This window comes from Panthera onca, chromosome B2, assembly GCF_046562875.1.
Source record: "Panthera onca isolate mPanOnc1 chromosome B2, mPanOnc1 haplotype 2, whole genome shotgun sequence".
NCBI lineage: Eukaryota > Metazoa > Chordata > Mammalia > Carnivora > Felidae > Panthera > Panthera onca.
The window spans coordinates 22,703,472-22,723,744 of NC_138343.1; the positions used below are offsets into that span (position 1 = coordinate 22,703,472).

Here is a 20,273-nt window from a genome sequence, read left to right on the forward strand (position 1 = left end):
GTCAACCCTATCTTTCCCTCTGAAACTTCTCTCAGCCTCCCATGACCCTGTGTTCCTGGAAACCTTAGTAAGCTTCTGACTGTTCCTTCTTGGGCTCTGGATTTGCACTCTCTTACAACCTCCTCACCTGCTCCCATATATGGCCTGCCTTACCTTGATGCGGGTGCTCCCAAAGGACCTAACCTTGGCACTTTTCTCTTCTCTGCCCTTCACTTTGTCCAAGCACATGGTTCAAGTGACCACCTCTATGTAGAGAACCTGGGTGCTGACCTCTCATGCAAGCCCACATTCCCCAACACCTGCTCAGCACCTCCAGCTAACTGTATGTCTATGGGGCTCAGTCTCAAGCTAGTCCAAACTGAGTCACCCCCTCCTTCCATGCCTGTGCATCTCCCTGGGTGCCATCACTCTGGTCATGGCCCATCATTCTCCCAGGCACCCAGATACTCTCAAAGACTTGGGATCACCTTAGACTCTTCACTTTCTCTGGCCTCCACTTCTAAATCTTATCAATCCTGCAATCTCAGATGCATACCTCCTCTTCTCAGTGCTCATTAAACACATCCCAATTCAGTCTCTCCTCAACACCTTTTGGCCTTTGCCTTCCACTCAGAATCTCCACCATCTGTTTTTCCCCAACTCCAAGCCATCATCATCTCCACAAAGCCCAGTCTAATCCCAGTCCTGCTCTGTGTCTCACGAGTTGGGCACTGCTTTCTCCTTTCCTACATACAGATGGAGAGAGTGAGGTTCACGGAAGTTCAGTCTAAGGTCAGTAAGTAGGAGAGCCAAAATTTAAATTCAAGAATGTCTAGCTCCAAAGGCACTATTGTTCCATGGATGGATTGTTGGCTGGTGAGCTGGATAGACAGATGGATGGGTCAATGGGTAAAGAGGTGAATAAATGAAGAAATAATAAGCAGAGTTTGGTAACTAAGAACAACCCATCCCACCAAGTGGACTGGCATATGTTTAAAATGGGAGGGCAGCCTTGGCATAATTCCTGTAGAGCAGTGGTTCTTAACAGGGTGAGTTTTGCTCCTCAGGGGACATTTGGCAAGATTTGGGGACATTTTCAGTTGTCACAACTGGCGTGTGTGGGGGGCATGTTGCTCACGGCATGTGATAGGTAGAGGCCAGGGAGGCCGTAAACATCCTGCAAAGCTCAGGACAGTGCCCACAGCAAAGACTTATCCGATCTGAAATGTCAACAGTGCCAAGCTTGACAAACCCTGCTTAAGAGTGATTCAGTGCCAAGTAGTATTCCATTTGTAGCAATGTGGATGGGATTGGCGGGTATTATGCTAAGTGAAATAAGTCAGTCAGAGAAAGACAGATACTATATGTTTTCACTCATATGTGGATCTTGAGAAACTTAACAGAAGACCATGGGGGAAAGGAAGGGGGAAAAAACAGCTATAGAGAGGGAGGGAGGCAAATCATAAGAGACTCAAATACTGAGAACAAACTAAGGGTTGATGGGGAGGTGGGGAGAGGGGAAAGTGGGTGATGGGCATTGAGGAGGGTACCTGTTGGGATGAGCACTGGGTGTTGTATGGAAACCAACTTGACAATAAATTATATCTAATTAAAAAAAAAAGTGATTTAGGTCAATCCCTTGGGAAATAGGCAAGTTTTCTGAGGGTAAGTGAAGGAATATGATGAGTAATTTTATACTTGGAAATCTGTGCTTCAAAAATAAGCAAACAGAAAACAAAACCAAAGCGTGGATGGCTTGTGCTAAAAAGAACAAGGGCCCACCCCTTGAGGGGAAAGAGAGAGAGGAGCCGAGGATGGAAACAGAACTCAGTACAGAGGAGTGCAGAGCATTGCCATATATCCTAAACGTTTCCAAGAGAAAAATAAAATGAACACATACTCACCTTTCAAAAACACATGCAGGTGGATGCGTGTTGCCTTTTCTGAACAACCCTCTCTGTTCTAAGACTGTGTGCCTACCCCTGCTTTCTTGTCCCCATCTCTTTGATATTCCTGCCCCAGTTTCCCCAGTGTTGTGCTCCCTGTGCAGTCCATGTCAGGCCGAGGGGTAGGCTCTGAGACTCCCGTGGCTGGGCTGGAGCTTTGGCTCAACCCAAAGCTGGTGTTGGCCAGCCGGGGTGCCTGGCCCTTGGCTCTACCTTTGGGACGGCCAAGGACACTCAACAGGCCCTCATGAGCCCTGCCAGGGGTTGATGGGACTCTGCGTCCACCTCACTCATTAGCACAAGCTACTCATTTTAGTTACCTTGAGAGGAAGTTGAGTCAACATACACTCAAAATCAACTCCATGTAGTGGCTGCATGGGCCTTGGCTCCTTCCTGCAGCAGCAAGATTGATTCTCCCTGGGACTGAATGCTTGCTTTGCTTAAGTGCCCCTTTCAGTTAAGTTGTGAGAAATGGAAATAATAGCCATCTGCAGGATGAGTGAGCACTGCAGTGCTGAGAGTCCTCAGAACCTACCATCCGCTTCCTGGGTACAGACTGCAGCCTGGGCCATGGTCAAAAGCATGCTGCCCAGTGCTGGAGACAAGGGGGACCTTCAAAAGTCCACGAGAGAAGGACTGGAGAGCTCAGGCAAGGTTTCAGGTGGCTTCAGGGCGGACAGCTTCAACACAGCAGGGTCCCTTGATGGAAGGCAGGGCAGCAGAGAGCAGAGAATTTTACCAAAAAATATAGTTCACACTGGGCAACTACCTGGTTGTTTCCTGGAAAAGCCCAAGTACAGGAGGCTCACAACTGGGCCTGATAGCTCTCGTATTCTAAAACAAGCCTCCATTTCCTTCCTCCAGCCAGGTTCTCCTGAAGTACAGTGAGCTGTGCAAACGGAGGCTTTCTTTATGATTTAGACCAATTCACTGCCAGTTATAGCTCTCCACAGCGCACGATGTGTTTTTCCTGTCACTTACTGCAGGGAGAGAATCATGTGAGTATGTTCTCAGTTTTGCCAACAGCAAAAATCATTTTGAAGAAGGCATTCTTTCTAGATGAATAGAATTATTATTCCCTATACTTCCTTGTCCCCTCCCCATCATGAATAAACAGTCATTTCAGCTTTAGCAAACCTCGCTTCAAAAATAGGCAAAGCACACACACACACACACACAAAAGAAAGAAAAAACACCTGATAAAGCTGTAATGCTCTAAAATCCATAATTCGCCTCCAAATGTCACAATGTGAAAGCATCCGAGTCCCTTCTAAGCACATTAGTAAGGGACAGTAGGCCATTGCCAGCTATTAGACTACTTTGAAATAAACCCAAATGATTGCAAGCCAGGCATAATTCCTCTATTTAAGTTTCTCATGGAACTGCAACCCTGTGATTGCAAACTCCGGCTACCATTCAAAATTAACAAAGGATGCAGACACTGTCGATGAAACATTAATGACCAATTTGCAAATGTTCTAAGACCCCCTTCGTTCATCATGGGTTCATCAATGCAACACTCACCCATCTCTCTTTATTCTTTCAATTATTTAGCATCCATTAAGCGCCCACAGTAGGCCAAGCTCCCATGACCTTTCATCCACATTACCTCCCCACTAACAGCTTCATTCACCTGGTGGCCCTTCTAACTGCACAGCGAATCGACCTTTGCCTTAAGGCAGGAAGCTCATTTAGAAATCATTCTCTATGGGCACCCCTTGCATTACATCTCCAAGTGCTGAGGACACAGGGCAGTGTGCAGATATGACAGAAGCTCGAGGAACTTTTCCAGGCTGTCCCAGTGCACTGGAGGAAAACATACCTGAAAATGAGATCCTTGTGGTACCTCAATCTGTGAATCCTTCAGACCCACTTTGTCTGATTTGATTAATTAACTCAGACATCTTTAAATATTTACCACGTGCCTACAATAATGTTCCAAGAAGCACTGTCTCAGAGGGTGGAGGATACATAAGATGAGACAGGTAAAAGCATAGCAATGTCACAGCTGCTGTGGAGGGCTGAGCAGTGTTGTGGGTTCACAGCCAAGTTCTGATCACCCAGATATGGGGTCACCTCCACGTAAGTGGAGTTGGAGACCATGAAGGATTGAGGGACATGGAAAGGTCCTCCCCATTTCAAACGACTCCCCTTCGCTGCGTGTCCTAGACTCAAGTGCATCCTGAATCAGAAAGACGGACACCAGACGGTGCCCTGAATGCACTTGCTTCACAGTTACCTGAGGCCCACCAGGGTAGCATTTCTGATCTTAAACAGGAAGTCCCTGACCTGGCCTTTCCTCCATTCTGGCCACTCAGCACCATGCCGTGACCTCTGAAAAGTGATAATGAATACAAATGACACCGCTACCATAGAGAAAGTAGCAGATGCTATGAAACAGGTATAAACAGAATGTTCCAGGAGACCAGTAGAGAGACAGAAAGCTCTTGGCAGAGGAACAGGGTCTGACCTCATGAAGGCAGTGGCATTTGAGCTAGCCATTGAATGATGGTTCTCTCCAATCAACTAATAATGATTAATAACAACCCCAACCCCCCACCCCACAGAGCAGCCACTACTATTTACTGAGTAATTCTCTGGGTGCCAAGCACTGTATTCATGCTCTTCCTATTAGCAACAGCCCACGGGAAAACCCCATTTTACAGATGGTAAAAGCAAGGCTCAAAGAGGCTAAGGTCACACCATTTGCACACAATAATGATAAAGATGGAATCTGAATCATGTTTGTTTAGCTGAGATCATCACTGTGATGGCCCGAGGATGTTACATGTTCATTCCATGTCACTCTGGAAGGGCCTTGGTTCCTGGGGAGTGATGTGGGTGCAGAACAGGGGCCCACTGCTGCTGAGAGCCAGTGCGGGAGCCACTGATTAGGAACTTCCAAAAGTAGAGAAGACGGGTGAATTCTGGGGCGAGAGCGGGGAGAGGGAGCCCCGGCTCTGGGGACTGTAGTCTCGTTAACTACTGATGCCCTCTACCCTTCCACAGCCTCCATGCTCTTCCAGAACAATGCCTGCTGGGCAGTGGGGGTCTCTTAGGCACCGGGGGGGCCTCATGCTCCCTCCTTTCTTTTTACTGCTTTTCGCATATTCTTAAAACAATCACAGAAACGCTAAAAGAAAAGCAATTAATGTGCTCATGTCCCTTCTCATCTTAACACAAATGTTGTCACATGTCTGCATTTCTTTACAGTCCTTGCCAATATGTATCCCTATTTTCACACAGTTACGGGATGCACACACAATTTTAGGTTTTGTTTTATGTAACATTATTGTCTAAATATTTTCCTATTTGCTACAGTCTTCATAATTATCATCTTGATGGTGGGTTCCAGACATCAAATTTGCATCCCCCGCACAGGGGCCTGCTGGCTCCAGAGTGAGGCACTTGAAATTCACTCCCCAAATCTACATGTGGGAAGTACATCCCTGAACGTGCACACGTGCATTAAACACTCTGGCGAAGGGGTTCCAGATTGACCCAAGTGAGGATGAAAAAAAAAAAAAAAAAAAGATTTGAAAGAGAAAAAAAGGGCAAGGTTCTATTTGTGTTTCAGCCGCAGGGGTGGAAGAAGAGGAGAGAATCTGGAGCTGGTGCCTTGGTGGGGGTGGGGGGAAGGGTAGCACAGCCAGACTTTTAAAGTCAAGCCTCCCAAGGCTGGTGTGCTCCACTGTGCAGTCACTTAACCGCTCAGATTCACCCACCTTCCTTCCAATTAAAGTTCCTAAAATAGCAACAATGACAATGCTGATAAGCATAATACAAGATGACACTTTCACAGCACTTTGTCACATGCCACGTGCTGTTCCAAGAGCTTCACATGTATCAGCTCATTCAATCTTTATAAGTATCTACTATTTTTTCCTGTTTTACAGGTGTGGAAACTGAGGCACCAAGAGGAATAGGTAGGTCTTCCCACAGCTGGTGGCAAGGATTTGAACCCAGGCAGCCAGGCTGGAGAGTCCATGCTTGGAATCATTTCATAATAGCTGCCTCAAAACTCAGATTTCAATTCCTTCCCTGCTCAAAATTCTTTTCTCATCTCCCACTGATTATCAAATTCAGTTCCAACCCATTCGGCTGGCATTCAAGGCCCCACACAGCCTGCCTCCAAAGTCCCTTTCTAGCTTTCTTCCCATAATTCCCCTTCACACTTCTCCATTCCACACGTGAGGTACAAAGCATGAGCATGGGGTCCAAAGTATGACTGTTCTCAGCTAGTAATCCTTAGTCTCTCTTCCCTGTGTTGGCCTAGAATGTCCCCTGTTTCCACATATCCAAATCTTACCCATTTTTCTGCTCCAGGAGCTTTCTCTTCCCATACTGCTCAGCTATTCCTTGTCTGAGCTCTAGGAACCATGTACTGTGATACCTCCTTTCAACCTGGACACTGAACTCCATGCAGGGAAGGAGAAGAGGGCTTATGAGGCATAACAAACAGCTGTACATGATACTCTCTCTCCTCATTAGTCCCTGCATCCCACCCCACTGCCCCCACTTCACATTTTCCCTTCCCTTTGAGTTCAAGTCCATCCCATATTTCCGACTGACCTTCAAGGTCTGGAAGAAGTGGGTTTTGGAGGGCATTCTTCCTGCTGCTTCCTTCTAGGGTTTCTGAGTTTTTGACGGAAGAAAAGTATGTTGACTGAGTACTTTTTCTCTTAGGTACAGTTCGTTAGAAATTGTCCTTCCAGCCAGAATCATAACACACAGGTGCATATTTCTACCTCCCTTAGGGCTGGTCAGGCCTTATTTATTATTAAACCTACCCCATCTGCTGGGCTAGCATGTAAGCTAACCTGTAACATTGGGAACAATCAGGGGCGATCTCTGCTCTAAGAAGGGAGCTGAGCACACCTCTGAGCAGGGATAGGAAAACTGCTGACTTCTCTCTCAACCCCACCAGGGCTCCACCCACTTAGAACCTGACCCCAAGGGAGTATGGCATGACCCACACTTCTTACCTAGTGTTATTCTTATTTGGGAAAATATCTTACATTGCCTACATGGACCTAAGCTTTTTAGAGGTAAGCTATTTTTATATCCCACATAGTACCTTGTAGAAAACCTGCCACTTGATATTCAACAAATGTTTGATGAATGAATGAATAGCTTTTTCCAAGAGGACCAATATGATAAACTCATGAAGAATTAGTAATAAACAATAATAAATTTATTAGAGATCCTAGTGAGTGAAATAAGGCAAGAAAACGAAATAAAAGGCATGGATTGAAAAGGAAGAGATAAAATTCTCTTACTTACAGATGTCATGATTTGGCTACAATGATAACCCAAAATAATCTATTAAAAAAACTACTAGAACTTAGTAAGGTCACAAAACACAAAATCAATCTTAAAAAAAAATCTATATTTCTATAAACTAGCAGTCAACAACTGAAAACCAAAATAATAAAAATGATGCCATTTGCAGTAGCATGAAAACACATTGAAATACGTAAGCACAAATATGAGAAAATAAGTACTAGATATGTGTGATTAAAAATATAAACACTGGCAAAATAAATCAAAGATCTAAATAAATGATGAGGTACATATACCATGATCATGGATTGAAACACAAAATATTTTGATGTTAATTTTTCCCAGACTACTATATATATATTCAACACAATTCTAATCTGATTCTGAGCACAAGTGTTTGTAGAAATCAACAAGCTGATTTTAAATTTTATATGGAAAGCAAAGGAATACCCTAAACAGTTTTGTAAAAAAACAAAATTAGAGGACTGCACTACTTGATTTCAAGATGTCCTATAAAGCAATAGTAATCAAGCCAGGGTTGTATTAAATAAAGGACAAAGAAAAATAACCAGAATAGAAAACCCAAATAGACCTATATATGTGGTCAATTGATTTCTCAAAACAGGAGAAAAACAAGGAGAAAGGAGAGTGCTGAAACTATTGGATATCCATAAGCAAAAAAAAGTAAAAAAGGAACCTCAATTCACATCTTGCACATTCTGCAAAAATTAACTCAAATTAACTTAAGTGTAAATCTAAAACCACAAAGCATCTAGAAGATAATCTTTGTTGTCCTGGATTAGGTAAAGATTTCTTAGATACAATGCCAAACATATGATTCGTAAAAGAAAATATTGATAAACTGAATCTTAATAAGAAGAAAACAACTTAAGTAACAAAATGAACAAAAGATACAAAGAGACAATTCATCAAAGATATACAAGTGGCAAATGAGCACATGACACTCAACGTCATTTGATATTAACAAAATGCAAATTAAAAACAATAATTTATCACTACATCTATTAGGTTAAAAAACAAACGATCTGACAATACCGAGTGCTGGTGAGGATTCTAAGGAACTAGAAGTGTCATACGTTGCTGGTGGGAATGAGAAATGGTACAGCCACTTTAGGAAACAGGGCAGTTTCTTACAAAGTTAGACATACATTTGCCATATGACCCAGAAATCCCACCCACTCTTGGGTATTTACCAAAGTGAAATGATAACTTATGTTCACACAAACACCTGCATGTGAATATTTACAGCAGTTTTATTTACATTTGCCCCAAACTGGAAACAATCTAAATGTCTCTCACCTGGAAAATGAAGAAACAAACTGTGGTTCATTAATACAATGGAATACTACTCAGCAATAAAAAGGAAAAAAAAAAACTACTCACATACAACAACATGGAAAGACCTCAAGGGCATTATGCTAAATGAAAGGAACCAGATTCAAGAAGTTACATACTGCATGATTCCATTGCTATGACATTCTGGCAAAGGCAAATGCGTAGGGTTAGAAAATAGATCAGTGGGTGCTACTGGCTGAGAGTGGGAGGTAGGGTCGGCTAAAGGGTCTCAGGTCTGGCAGATTCCAAAATGCTGTAAAACAGAACTTAAATCAGGCAGTTCAGGGAAAAGTGTGCTGAAATTTACAACACTTGCCTGGCTTGGGCTCCCGTGGAACCCAGGGGGAGCCCTTCCCTTCTGACCTAGCGCACTCTCTTCCTGCCGCAGGTGAGTAACCCAGTGGGCAGCCCAGTGAGGGCTCTGCTGGGGGTTTCCACTGTCCTGGGGGAGTGTGCCTGTCACCAGCAGGGCCCCTCACAACTGAGACCTCCTGCTGTGGCTGCTTCTAAAATTCACTCCGAGCCACATTTTGGCCTAAAGCCCTGAAGCCTCTTTTCAGGAAGAAAGCATTGAACCTTCCAGTTTCATTTTGTTTTTTACTGCTTGTTCAAAGAACAATCATATAAAATAAAAATATCATCCTCAGGCAAGAGAATTTAATTCAAACATTCTTAAGAGTAGATTCAACAACAAACAAACCTGCCTCATTCTTGGTTTCCCCCGATTACAGAAAGAAAAAATGGAAAGAAGCAGAGAGTATTTATGGGAACAAGAATTTTCACCTGCCCCTCACACATGACCAAGAAACTTTGTAACAAGCACTTTATGGACATGATCCTAGTACATCTTCCCAACAACCCGAGGTCAGGGATTCTGCTATTACCCCACCTTACAGATGAAAACACCGAGGCTGGAAGGATCAGTACTGTGTCCAGGTTGCACAGTTCGTAGGGCATAAGGCAAAGATTTGAATCCAAGCACTTTTACCCCAAGGTCCAAGCTCTTAACCAGATGCTACAGTTGATATTTACACAGCTATGGTCAGAATGGGCTAGGAAGTTGCCTTTTGGTTTGTGAAGAAATGAAAAAGGTGTTAGATTTGTTTCTTCTCAACTCTTACTCTCTTTTTATATTAAACCCGTATGCGCACACTTGAGTTAGTCATTATCTGTGCCTCCTGATGGACTCTTATGACTGGCCCATTCGTGGCCTGCCTGCTTTCACTCACTCATCTGTTCTTAATAAGGTAAAATAATCAACACCCACAAAACCACCACTCAACATCAGAACTGGAACTTTGACAAGGAGCTATATCTCTCTGTGTGGTCTTCCCTGAACTGGTCCCCCTGACTCCCCTATCTGAGGTCATCGCAACTTTGAATTTCTGTTTACTGTCCTCTTGGTTTCCTTTTTATATAGCCTTATCACAACTATAATATTTTTAGAATTTATTTTTATTGTATAAAAAGTATCATGCTATATGTAATCGCTTGGATTTTTCCACTTACAGTCACAACTTTATTTTTTTAAGTTTATTTTGAGAGAGAGAGAGAGAGAGAGGGAGAGAGAGAACACATGCAAGTGGGGGCAGGGCTGAGCCTGAAGTGGGGCTTGATCTCACAAACTGTGAGATCACGACCTGAGCTGAAATCAAGGGTTGGTTGCTTAGCCGACTGAGCCACCCAGGTGCCCCACATTCATACCTTTATAGCCAGCAGTTGGAATTTCAAGGCCAGCTATAGTCATCTGCAGAAGAAAGGAGGTATGAAGATGGGTGAAAACACACTTCCTGGGGGTAGTACGAGGTGGCTGTCACCTTTCACTCTGGCTCAATCCCCTCCAAGTCTTCATCAAACTTAGAATAAAAGCCAGCTCCTTACCTTGGTTTCTAAGGCCCAATCCAGTGTGGACCTGGACTTTCTCGCTGACCTTCCCTCACACTATGTCCTCCTCAGTCACTACGTTTAGTGACATGGTCCTCTTTCTGTTCTTCAGCCATTCTTGCTTCAGAGCCTGACTAGCTGTCCTGTTCTACCTGCTCTTAAGTTTCACCTGAAATGCTACCTTCTCTGAGGAGCCTTTCATGACCACCCAACCTAAAATAGCCCCTCTGATGCATAGCCCTGCTTTAGTTTGGTTATAGGATCCTATGCATTTTGAACAAAATTCTCTCTCTTGCCCCTCTATAAGAAGAAAGTCTTGTATAGGTCATCCTGAATATCTACTGTAGACCCTTTGCGGGCCCCCAAGACCCTTTTAGGGGTTTATAAGGTCAAAACAATTTCATAAGAATAAAGCCTTGTTTGCACTTTTCACCGTGTTGATATTTGTAATGTTGGTGAAAAAGCAAAGGTGGATAAAATCCATGAGCCCCTAATGCTGATCATGGTGGCAGTGGCACCGACATGTGACTAGTGGCCATTGAATGTTTTTACCATTTCATACTTACAGGTAAAAACAACAATCCATTTCACTTAAGAATGCCTTGAAAGAGCAGTAAAAATGATTGCCTTTGTTACATCTTGACCTTGGAGTACATATCTTTTTGATAATCTGTGTGACTAAATGGGATGCCTGTCTGTTCCATACTGTGGTATGGGGGTGAAAAGCACGTCTGTGATCATTTGAGTTGTGAGACGAACTAGCAACTTTCTTCATGGAACACCATCAACTACTGACAGATTATGGCAGAAATTTTCTCAAAAGTGAATGACGTGGCCTGATAGTAATTTTTGGCAAGGATAAAAATCAAGCTTTCAAGTGAAAATCTGCATTTTGGAAAACTTGTATCGGCCAATGCTTCCTGATATTTAAGGCGTTTCTGATAAGAATGGCGGTGATATTAATAAATGTGATTTTTTAACCTTAGATAATGAAATGTGTCAACATTTGAAAGAGCTGCATAACTCAGTCAACCAATATCTTCCAACCGACTAATGCGAAATGTCACAAAAACATGCCTTTGTAAAAAATCCATTCAAATTGTATGATAGACTAATAGATTTTAACTTAACTAACAACAAGTTCAAGTGCAGCTAACTTTTAAGAAACTACTACTTGCTGAGTTTTGGTGTAATACCAAAAAAGAATATCTACAATTTTCTCACAAGGCTATTAAGACACTCTCGCTTTTTCAGCAACATATGGCAAGGTCGGATTTTCTTCAGATACTTCAATTAAAACAACTTAGAATACCAAATCGAATGTAGAAGCAGATATAAGACACCAGCTGTTTTCTATTAAGCCAGACATTAATGAGATCTGAAAAATATAAATCAATGCCACTCTTTCATTACAATTTTGTTTTTTTATAAAAGTATATTTATGTTAACATGCAATAGCTTCCTTATTACCTTTATATGAGTTAATAAAATATTTTTAAATATCACATTTTAAAATTTCAATATGGTCAACATCAATAGATATATACCCCCTGCCCCCGCTTCAATATTTTTAAGAGTGTAAAGGGGATCTTCAGACTCAAAAGTTTGTGAATCTCCACTCTAGTGGCTAGCATATGCTGGGTACTTGATAAATGTTAAATGAACATGCTAAAGACATATTCTCTTTACTTTGTATCTGTCCTCCCTGCTCTTTCAAAATGTTCCACAAAGCTTTCTCAGTGGCTCAAAGTATTAGAGTAAGGCCAGCGATATGAGGACCCAGTGACAGGAGCATATAAGTCCCTGCAGAACTCAGAAGTTTCCCTCAGAATCACCATATGTGTCTCCAACCATTTTTTTTATCCTTTCCCTTTTCTTAAGTGCTTACGTCAGATACAAAATTTAAAACTGGTTCTAAGTATGTTTACTATGATTGCTTTAATTTTAACTACTGGTATTGCTGTAATATTGGTTTTTTTCTTTCTTTTTTTTGCTGTTGCACATTGAACATGCAGGTGATCTCACCACACTGCATGCTCAAGAGGAGCCTAACTGCCATTTAAAAATCACTTTTTTTTTTTTAATTTTAGAGAGAAGGAGAGAGAGAGAGTGGGAGAGAGGGGCAGAAGGAGAGAGAGAGAGAGTGGGAGAGAGGGGCAGAAGGAGAGAGAGAGAGTGGGAGAGAGGGGCAGAAGGAGAGAGAGAGAGAGTGGGAGAGAGGGGCAGAAGGAGAGAGAGAGAGAGAGAGAGAGAGAGAGAGTGGGAGAGATGGGCAGAAGGAGAGAGAGAGAATCCCAAGCAGGCTCCATGCTCAGCACAGAGCCTGATGCGAGGCTCAATCCCACGGCCCTAGGATCATGACCAGAGCCAGAACCAAGAGTCAGATGCTCAACCAACTGGGGCCACCCAGGTGCCCCTAAACATCACTTTTTAATAGGAAAGCACATGAGTTATTTTGAAAGTGACTCTCAGTCTTCTGGGAGACAGATGACATTGTGGCTGTGGCAATTTCTGTGGCATGACAGAGAAAGTTCACAGATGGCTTGCATCACACTAAAAGAAGTCACATTTGGAAGCTGTCTCATGTAAAAGTAAATACACTGTGCTACAGCTTTATAGATAAGCCAAATGATGTTGCAGAACCTGCCCTTGGAATTTTATTATAAAGGTGTATGTTCTCTCCTCTTAGTGTCACATCAATGACAAACTAGTGACAGCCACAGCATTTGGCTGGCCACAAAAGAATCCACATGAAGTTCTTTGTGTTGAGGCCTAAGAGAATGTCCACACACAAGGGCACTGATTGTACCCTCACAACTGCCATGCCCAGATTTTCCAAATAATGGTCTTCTGCTTTCAAAATCTCATGTTAGCATCTAAGTGTTCTTCTTCAGACAAGTATAACTGAATCAGCAGGTAAAACGGGTGCAGGGAGGCAGGAGACAAATCTCAGATCCTGACTATGTTGTGTAAACAATGTGCTCTGCACAAGTTGCAAGTGGTAAGGTTCCAAGTGGGGTTGGAAACACTCCTGAAAGCTTCCATAGGAAGACCGGGGACATACACTGGTTTAGGAGAACCAAAGATTCCATATGAACAAGAAGATTCTAAATAAAATTTCCCAGGGCACCTGGATGGCTCAGTTGGTTAAACATCCAACTTTGGCTCAGGTCATGATCCCATGGTTCATGAGTTTGAGCCCCATCAGGCTCTGTGCTGACAGCTCAGAGCCTGGAGCCTGCTGTGGATTCTGTGTCTCCCTCTCTCTCTCTGCCCCTCCCCAGCTCGTGCTCTGTCTTTCTCTCAAAAATAAATAAACATTAAAAAATTTTAAATAAAATGTCCCTGTTTTTACAACACACCTAACATAAAATTAATAAACCAGAATTTAATACAAACATTTTACTTTCCAATCCAAAAAGGAGCCACACTGCTTTGGGCTGACAGATTTCACAGGCTCAGGAGGAACAGGCTCAAGCTTTCATTAACTATTCAGTTATGAGACACCTGGGGCCACAAAATGAGGGTGGAAAAGACCACATATTTTTTGGTTCAGTTAAATAAAAGAGGTTTGGTTAAAAGAAAAAATTCAGCTTGAATCGTGAATGGTCATCCTTGAATTTGATATTCTAAATGTCCACCATTATACACTCAGAGTTACAGCCTGTTTCATCTGATTCACTGTTCAACAGTAGCATTATCTGAAAACCAGGAAGACACTAAACACTTATCCGCAAAAATGTGACCAACCTTGGCCATCACAGGAAATCTTCTGAAGAGGGTACATAGCAAGGAGCACGGGATATTCACTCACTCACTCAACATCTACTTAGTAAGCTCTTACCATGCGCCTGGCTTAGGGGAGGTGGACATTAAGAACCCAGCACTAGCTCTTGCCCTCAGGAAGTCTAGCACAGAAGAGGTGAATAAATTTTTACACAGCTAATATTGAAAGTAAAACGCCATCTTAATTACTGATACCTCCCTGCCTTCAACATTTCTGCAATATAAGGAAAATAGGGTATAGTAGAAAGCGTACTGTTGCCTTCCTGGGAGGCGCTTGACATGTGTGATTAGGAACGTAAGCTCCCCTGATGAATAATGGATCTAAGCCATGCTCACCAATGGTTGCCAAACACATTAGTTAAAAAAGCCAATGGGGGAACTTTATCACTAAGCTGACAGTGCTCAGTACAGTGAGCTCAGTACAGTCCAGTGCTCAGTACAAAGAGAGAGACATACAGAAGTACAGATCACCACCCGTGAAGTAGTCTTGCCTCCCCACAAAACAGTCAAATTTAAATCTGATGAAGTCTCTATATCCAACTACTATAGGAAATACAGAGGCTAGAAGAACCTGTTAAATGACACCACAGGGATGCAACTGGCAAAGTTTTAGAATGTAGGAAACTGTATAGGGCAAACCACCTAACTTCTTCAGCAACAAAAATTACCAAGAAAAGAGGAAGAAACGAACCATAGACAAAAAGGGGCCTAAGAGATGTATCAACCAAATGCAAGCATGGGCCTTGTTTAGATATGAATTCAACAAACCACTGAAAGAAGAAAGTATGAAACAAACAGGGAAAACAGGAAAATTTGAACACTGACTATATATTTGATAATTAAATATTTTTTAAGGGAGTGATAAAAATAACTGTGGTTACGGTTTTTGAAGAACGCTTTTTTGCTTGTTTTTTTATAGGTACATACATGGGTGTTTATGGATGAAACAGGATTAGCTCCAAAAGAATAAGTGGAGAAATAAGTGTGTGAAAAGATGCTCCACATTTATTCGCCCTATTATTATCATCATTCAGCAATAAGAAGAAACAAAGTACTGACACATGCTACAACATGGATCAATCTTGAAAGCTTTATGCTAAGTGAAAAAAAACAGTCACTAGGGACCACACATTACATGATTCCATGTACATGAAATGCTCAGAATAGGCAAATCTACAGAAATAAGAAGCAGATCAGTGGTTGCTTAGGGCTGGGGTGGGGAGGGTTACAATACTGGGGGATGGGGTTGATGGCTTTCTTTTTGGGGTTATAAAAATATTCTAAAATTGACAGATACACAACTCTGTAGAATACACTAAAAGCCATGTAATTGTACACTTAAAAAAAAAGAATTCATGTTGGGGAGGGAGTAGGTAAGGATACAGGTGATAACAGATCATGTGTTGTAAATTTTTTACATGTGTAGGCTCCATCATAGATCCTTTGGGTCAAATCCTGGCTCTGTCAGTTACTGGCTGTGTAACCTTGGGCAAGGCATTTAATGTCTTTGAATCTCAGCTTCCTGGTGGAAAATGGGGACAATATAGGGGATAACAAAGACTCTACATGAACCTAGGTATATATGGGCTAAATGAGGTTGATACATTTGTTTTTATTTATTTATTTTTTAAGTTTTTTTTTTAATATATTTTTGAGAGGGCAAGCAAGGGCGGGGTGGGGGCAGAGAGACTGGGAGGGAATCCCAAGCAGGTGCCATGCCATCAGCGCAGAGCCGGACACGAGGCTCAATCCCAGGAACTGCGAGATAATGACCTGAGCCGAAATCCAGAGCCTGACCGCTTAACTGACTAGGCCACCCAGGCACCCTGAGGTTGATACATTTAAAGCATGTGGAATAGTGTTTGGCATGTATGAAATGCTCAGTAAACAGTTACGTATTATTATTCTCAACTGTTTTTGTTTTCTTATATCAGCTCCTTCAGGAGCATCCATTTCTTCAGTATCTCCCTCAGAAATCACAGTAATTATGAACAAGTAGTAGATGCTCAATAAAAGCTTCCTGACACTTCCTGATGTTTTGTTGGCTTTGTGTTTCTCAATTGTTAGGATTCTCCTTAATATGAGGTATTATCCTTCAAAGTTTCTGTATTCTGTGAGTGAGTGAGTGAGTGAGTGAGTTTTCTTTTTGGTTTCAGGCTACAGATGGGGATTTGGGAGGAGCAGTGAGATATAAGGAGACCAACTATAGCCGCAGTAATCAGCTTCATGCCAGAAGAAAGTCTGGCTGAGCCCCCAAAGGCCACAAGTGCTGGGACAAAAAAGAATAAAGCCCACAGATGATCCTTCTAGACCCCTTTCCTTCGGTGATGCCTTTGAATAAGACTGGCTCAACCCAGAGATGGCCACATTTTGTTGCTAATGTTAATGGGACTGCCAGCTTTCCCTCTGGATTCAAACGCAGTCATCTGTGGTTCTCACTCTTATACCCCCACTTAGCATCTTAAATTAGCAAAGTGCTGTGGCTCCTTTTCAATAACAAAGGCTCTACATGAACCTAAATCAGTAAAACCATGATAAATATTTTATAAATGGCACTCCGAAAGCACAGCTTGAGTGTGTGTGCGCGTGTGTACACACACGCACACGCACACACACACACACACACACACACACACACATACACACACACACACACACAATGGGATTTATATGCTCACACACGCTTTCCACACAGAACTCCGGCATTCTCTCTCATTCAAGTTTGCTCCAAAACAGATTTTTTATTTTTATTTTGTTGTACTGTACATATCAACTGCACAAGGCAATCAGCCAAGGAGAGATTTAAACATATGGACTGAATTTCATGGCTTTGAAAAACATGGTAGAGCAAGACCGTGTTATGTATGCCCTTCTGCTCTGCGCTATGGACTGCCATTTGGCTGGGCAGGTGCTCCATGCTCGTGCCAGACTCCCCCTGGGGCCATAGGGTCAAAGTGCCTCTCCCACATCTGCAGTGGCCGGTCCAAACATGCAAAGGCTCCTGTGAAAGCTGACGTAGAGCTGTGATACTCAGCACTCTCGCCACTTGAAAACTGCTCGTCCCCCTGGGCCCACCAACGTGCAGCAAGACAATCAGAAATGTTGAATGGTACGGGCATTTGATATGCTATGGATGTGTAAGATCGTCACGTACTTTAGAAAATCAATGTGGTAATTCAATTTATCTTCCAAAGTGTTCATCTTTCCAGACCTCCATTCCATTTGTAAGGTGAGCAAGTATGTCCTACCAAAGAATGAACCTAAAATAAACTCGATGTTATTGTTATAATATCCAGAATTTACAAATTTTTAACGTTTGCTAAAATGAGTAGTGTTCTTCTAGTTTACTTGCATAACCTCTTTGGCTTCTTCTGGCTGGGTAACTGAAACAGAAATGTGTTGATGTGTTATGACCAAAACACTGCTACCTCTGGGAACACAGTGCATCCTCGCCTACAGGTACACAACTCGCCACCTTCTTGTCAATGTTGTCCATTCCCAGGGAAAGGTAAAGAGAATAAGTGGAAACAAACAAACAAATAAGTCCCAACCCAGCAGTGCCACCATAGTGTCACACTGCCATGACCCCAAAGGTCCTGTGGTCACGCACTGGAGGTCAGCCTAAGCTAGGAAGCAGGTCATACATTGTCCCTTGACTTTCTCTTCCTTTCAGAAAGCTTATTGGAATGGACACTTCATATTGGTGACAGTGACAGTTCTAGAGCTATACCTCCTGCATGCTCCATTTTAGGGAGAGGTATTGGAATGGTACAGGCATGTGTTGTCTGCAGCATGAGCTTTGGGACCAAGCACGACTAGTCACAGCTTCCTTAGTGCACGCCGGACACGTGCGTGTGGAGCAGCCATTTGGCAGAAGGAGCAGCCATTTGGCAACATTGGTGAAGGAGCTCTCCCCAGCCTTGCCAACTGGCTCAGGAGTACAGAGCAGGGAGGGGACAGGTGGCAGGGGGCTGGAGGGAGAGGCAGGCACTGCAGTGGGAAGACTATGGCCTTCATAGGCAGGTATCCCTTAGTTTGAACCATGGCTCTGCTACTTTCTAGAGGTGTGACTGGAACAGTGAATTCCATGGCTTTTTTTGAGCACTTCCTTCTTTTTCTGGCACTACAGGATACTTCAGGCTCATCTTATGTATTTCCTGCCGCAGTCCTAGAATCTGTCATCTCTCCAAGGAGCTTGTAAGCTTGCTTTCAAGCTTTGTTGGTCAGGACCAGGGCAGCCTTTAGTCTAGGGATCCTTTTCCCCCAACACTGAGGGATTACCCTTCTGACTACCATCGCCATGGTTTTCCTACTCTGGCTGGTGGGAACACAAACCATTCCCTGCCCTGTAGGACCTCAGAGATTGTTCTGTCTGTTCCTTTCCTGTGGTTCTTTCCTCAGTTGCTGGTAGCTTCCTCACACCAAGTGCTGAGCAGTACCTGCTGAGGACCAAAGGGAAAGCCTCTGCAGACCCCCAAAGCTCACCTCTGGGAAGCTCAGCTCCCTCTTGGACTCTACCTAGAGAATTCCAGCTGCCTTGGCCTCTGATTCCCTAACTCTGTCTCTTGAGAGTAGAGACTCCTGGGCTCTGTCTGGGTCCTCTTACCTGTGTTGTGGCCTCGGACCCCCCTCCAGCAGCAAGCTGGGAGGACTGTAGGGCCTACCCTGGTGTTTCCACTCAGGGACCCCGTACTACCTTGGGTCCAATGTCTGCAAACCACTGTTTTGTATATTATGTCTAGATTTTTAGTCTTCTGAGTTGGGAAGGTAAATTCACTCTCTGTTACCCTACCTTGGCCTGAGCCGAAGTTCTGAAGTTCACTATATATAAAGGGTCCCATTTAGAACCATTTGTGATTGACTTTCCTGGGATACTCAATAGTGTTATCACAGTGATGTGCAGTGAGTCACCTCCTTGACAAGTGAGGAACACAGCTTGGGCCACATGGCATCATATGAGCAGGGCGAACCTGTCTACATCACATATGAGGGTGCTGGAGGTGTCAAACCTAACTAGTATGAAGCTGGGAGGCTGAGAAAGCCAAAATGCCTTCCTGCACAGCTACAGGATGATCAGACAGCTGCTGGGGAGAGGGCTGCCTCACCAGGCACACCTCAGGAGCCAAGGGCCTATGTCAGCCAGCGATGACCAAGGATTTTAAATGAAAACAGCCCACCTGAGTGATGTGCACATGTCAAAGCAGCTTTAACAGCCCACAGGAGAACAGTTGATTTCATACGATTTTCCCTTCATCCTAGGCAAGCTGAGAAGTGCTGGTTAATATGAGCACTCACCAATAGCTGAGAAACTCACTCAGCTAACAAGGGAAGATGGTGGAAAATCATGGCTGAAAATGCCCCCCTGGGGCTCTACTCGGAGTCTTCCCTACATCTCAACTATATCAGAGGGAGTGACACATTGCACGTGTGTACACACACACACACACACACACACACACACACACACACACGCAGTATACATCCTTATGGAACATAAATAGGAAACCATCATTTTCTTCTGGGTCTCAATTCCATTGCCTTCAGGCCTTAGCAGCCTTATTCCCAAAACTGTGACACAGGTGTTAACGACTTGCAAACAAATTTTTAAAATTTAGGAGACTTCCACCAAAGGAAAGGATATGTTTCAGATGTAAGTGTGTCATTCACTGTCAATCAGAAATACTGCAAAGGGAATTTTCTTTTCATGGTGCACATCGGCCTCCCCCAAATGGTAGATCTACCTGTAACTTGCAACCCAGAACCACCGACTCCTCTCTACGCCAGTTAATGCGACCACATTTTCTGTCCTCCTTCAACCAGGGGTGGGGAAGTAGCACCTAGAGTAGAAAAGTTGCCAAGGAGCAGCACCCAGAGTTCACTTTCGGCAACTGTTTGTTGCAGAACTTTTGCATTCAGTGGGCGCACCATGATCTCTGCTAAGTTACACTGAAGTACTTCAAATGGTGGCTCCTTGTTTCACCCTATTCCCTTCAGGATAACTGCCTGGGGTCCTGCCTGTGAATTCCTGTGTCCTGGCAG

The 20,273-nt window shown here is 43.3% G+C and overlaps 1 protein-coding gene across 12 annotated transcripts in view; it reads right to left on the minus strand.

Annotated features, from left to right (window-relative positions):
* FARS2 (phenylalanyl-tRNA synthetase 2, mitochondrial) overlaps nucleotides 1–20,273 on the minus strand; it is a 538,848-nt gene that overhangs the window by 44,336 nt on the left and 474,239 nt on the right. The window contains exon 9 of one of the 12 annotated variants that reach the window (XR_009604835.3): nucleotides 2,461–2,624. The exons of the other annotated variants lie outside the window; for them this stretch is intronic. The gene's annotated coding sequence lies outside the window, so the exon portion shown is untranslated. The remainder of the gene's footprint in view (nucleotides 1–2,460; nucleotides 2,625–20,273) is intronic. 12 annotated transcript variants of the gene reach the window in all.